Below are 4,233 nucleotides of genomic sequence, written 5' to 3'. Positions count from 1 at the left end.
TCCAGCTTGAGTTTCTGCTCTGACATCTGTCAATGATGGAGTATTACGTCAGTGTTGTAACCAGAAATAAACTGGATGCTTTAAAAAGATTAAACTTTTAAAGGGGTTTGACTATTAAAGATGGTAGGGGTTGTTTTAAAGTTGGAATGCTTTGTATAGTTGCACTGATATTAATATGGCGTCTTATGGGCAAACAGGAAAGGAAAGGTTCTAGTTACATAGTGGTATGTTTGTGTGTCAAGACACCAATGGGTAAATTTGGTTTGCTAGTTTTATGTCAGCTCTATACAAGCTAGAGTGTTTTGGAGAAAGGAAACCTCCATTCAGAAAATGCTCCTTCCAGAATGGCCTGTGGGAAAACCTAGTGAGAATTTTCCTGATTGCTGTGAGAGGGTCTATTTCATTGTGAACAGTGTTTGGCTGCTCTACTGGCTGGTTTTGTGTGTCAACTTGACACAGGCTGGAGTTATGACAGAAAAGAGCTTCAGTTGGGTTAGTGCCTGTGGGGCATTTTTTTTCAGTTGGTGATCAAGGGGGTAGGGCTCATTGTGGGTAGTGCCATCACTGGGCTGGTAGTCTTGTGATAAGAGAGCAAGCTGAGCAAGCCAGGGGAAGCAAGCCAGTAAAAAAAAAAAAAAATCCTCCATGGCCTCTGCATCAGCTCCTGCTTCCAAGACCTGCTTGAGTTCCAGTCCTTACTTCCTTTGGTGATGAGCAGCAGTGTGGAAGTATAAACTGAATAAACCCTTTCCTTCCCAACTTGCTTCTTGGTCATGATGTTTGTTCAGGAATAGAAACCTTGATTGAGACAGCTGCTCAATTGGCTGGTGGTCTTAAGTACTATAAGAAAAAATATTGAGCAAGATATATGTAAAAGCCAGTATCTAGCACTCTTCTGCACTCTTCTGTGGCTTCAGCTTCAGTTCCTGCTCCCAGGTTCCTACCTTGAGATGTTGATGTCCTTTTCTCCATGACAGATTAGGATCAGAACTTTTAAAAAGAAATGAACACTTTCTTCTCTAAATTTTTGATCATGGCATTTTATTACAGCAGAAGAAATGTAACTAGAACAGTTGGAATGTTCTTTGGTCATAAAAAGCAGAAGCACAAATCAACTGTAACTCAACGTGTTGAAGATTTTTTTATTCCAGCAACATGGTTGTTCTGGTAGGGTATCACATCAAAAGACCTGGGTCTGTGTTATCTAGATGGAATGAAGACATACCATACACCTTTAATTTCTCTGGCTGGAATACAGACACAGCCTTAGTATACATCTTTAATACAAAACAATGTAGGTAAAGTTAGTTTGTAGAAGAATGCAGCCATGTTTGAAAATGACCTCTAATAGAGGGGTAGACAAAATGATGAATCAGAGAAAGTTTTGACAGATGGAAACAGAGATAGGGTATGCCCAACTCAGATGAGAACAGCACAGGAATGTGAGGCTACTTATGATAGGGCAAGAGAGGATGTGGGGAGACTCTAAATTGTTCTTCTTTCAGATATCACCACAGTATTGCCATCCCACAATCCATCAAATGGACAGTTTAGATGTCTTTCTTGTAGCAACTCAAAAAAAAAAAAATAAGGAAACTTGTCAAATGACAAAACAACAACAACAACTAAATTTCTAGTGACAGTCTTATTAAGTAAGAAGGACTAGGAGACATTCTAAAATAACATTTCTAGGAAGCAATAGTAAGTATGAGAAAAGAATGTAGCCCATGACAGGAAAGGAAATTTATGTAAAGAAAACTTGCAAATGTTTTATAGGAGAAATTTATGTAGCAACAGTGGCTCATGAAATAAAGAGAACAGTAAATATATTTGGTTGTTCACAATGCACAACCAGCACCAAATAACACACTATCACAGAAAGCAAATGAATGAAGCCAGGAATGGGCAATATTAACAACAAAGGAGAACTTGGGCTAGGCAATATCTACTAATGCCTTAGAAGATCATATGCCCCAGAACAGGGGGATGCCAGGGCCAGGAAGCAGGAGTAAGTGGGTTGGGGAGCAGGCCGGGGGGAGGATATAGGGGGCTTTGGGGATAGCATTTGGAATGTAAATGAAGAAAATATCTAATAAAAAAAAAGAAAAAAAGAAAGAAAATATATATTTTTGAAAATGTCAGAAATGATGTTTAAGTGACAAAATGATTATTATTTTATCAGTAAAAGTTATTACTTACTGATTCTTCTCTTAGATATCAATATGAGAATATATTCTATTGAAAAGAGAAAAATTAGATTATCCTAAGTTATACATAATCTTTTAAAGAATAAAGGACTTTTCTTCATTTCAAAATAAAAGGAAATGAAGAAGCCTGTGTTATGAACTAAACTCCTTTTTCCCAAGATGAGCTAGTCAGGAGAACTTGACATAGGTTGTAGCATTCTTCTCTGATGTGCAGGGTTGAGCTAGAATATGACCTTCAAAACCCCTTGGTGTACGAATGAATAAATTTTGACTAATTGATATTTGAAGCGTAAGACATTTGCATGGTATACTCTAACAGGCAAGAACATAGCTTTTGGATAATGAAAAACCTAGATTAGTAGAAACACAACATTTTCATGGTTTTAATGTATAAATAATATATTTGTGTCCATACTTAATTGAAAGTAATAATTTGTCATATATTCCCCCTCAGCCAACACAAGAGACAGTCATTTGAAAATCATTCACACTAAAATGTCTATTGTGTCTGTGGCAAAATAAGTCTGTCCTAATTTCTTTGAATTTTCAAGGGATACAGACAGACAAAGCAAACATTTATGCTGACACCATCCATCCAAATGACAGCCCGTGTGTACCCATGTGAATTCATATAGCTTATATCAAGCTACCTACTTGCTTCTTTAGTTGAGGCTTTGCTGCAGAGCAGATTGTCCTAGGTTATTCTGCCTCCATCTGAAACCAGAGGATATTTTACTTCTTTTATGATCAGAGGAGGCATATCTTTTTTTGCAAGAAATTTTTGATTGGGTAATTTCGATAACATGCATGTTTTCAAAGAAAACAATATATTAGCTGCTTCATTGGATCCTTTCAGACCCTGTTATTAAATAAACTTTCTCCCAGAGAAAAATGTCTTATGTGAGAAAGAGCTGATTTGACTATCTTGGGCAAAATTAACCAATGTTGTTCATTACAAAAAGGAAAAGAAAGCACAAAGGAAAAAATTCTGAGAAACAGAAACTGAGAAACAATGAACCTGAAAAGTGTAAGCCTAAACTGCTTAGCCCTAGATATTTTTATTATGCCTTTAAGCTTTGTGTTTGTTATGTTTGTGTCAGAGAACCTGGTATATCAGAAATGATTCAATAAACACATTTGTCATGCATAAAATCCACTGGCAAAAATAGCTAACTTTATACCTATCTCTTAATGGTTTCCTATAAACTAACTGCCAAAATGATAGGGCTTACTTTTGTTTCTGTACATTCCATCACCATAAATTACCTTTTGAAAATATGATATGAGCCGGGTAATAATGTGTCTTAACAACTGGTAGCATGTTGTTCCTATAAAGTGTTTCACAATGGCAGTAATTTTTGAAGGATGGTTGAAGATTGTCCATGTGCATATTAGAAGATAGACTTCAAAGAAGACTAAGTATCAGTTCTAACATAATGATAAATACAACCTCTTAATATGCACATGTTGGAAGAACAGAGGCAATAGTCCATAAACATTGCATCTTGAAGAGCCTCGTTTTAGCAAATTAGAAGTTGGAAGCATATTTAATCATGAAGCCATGTAATTCCTTTATATGTTTTATAGATGTGGAACATTATGAACACAGGGTATATTGTTTTTTATTTAAAAATTTTTTTCTTAGGAATTTTCTTCATTTACATTAACAATGCTATCCCAAAAGTTCCCCATACCCCCCCACTTCCCTACCCACCCACTCCCACTTCTTGGCCCTGGCATTCCCCTGTACTGAGGCATATAAAGTTTTCAAGACCAATGAGTCTCTTTTTCCAATGATGGCCGACTAGGCCATCTTCTGATACATATGCAGCTAGAGACACGAGCTCTGGGGTTACTGGTTAGTTCATATTGTTGTTCCACCTATAGGGCTGCAGACCCCTTTAGCTCCTTGGGTGTATTTTTAAGAGGGTATATGATCTAGCCTGGGCATGACATCCAGTGGGGTAGTGAGGATAATGTTTTTGGCTAGTAATAAGATCCTAAGTAAAGATGAATAAATGCTTTT

The sequence above is a fragment of the Mus musculus genome, chromosome 8 (assembly GCF_000001635.26).
Source record: "Mus musculus strain C57BL/6J chromosome 8, GRCm38.p6 C57BL/6J".
NCBI classification, from domain to species: Eukaryota; Metazoa; Chordata; class Mammalia; order Rodentia; family Muridae; genus Mus; species Mus musculus.
The sequence above is the reverse complement of the archived record's forward strand: the minus strand, read 5'-3'. Positions refer to the sequence as shown.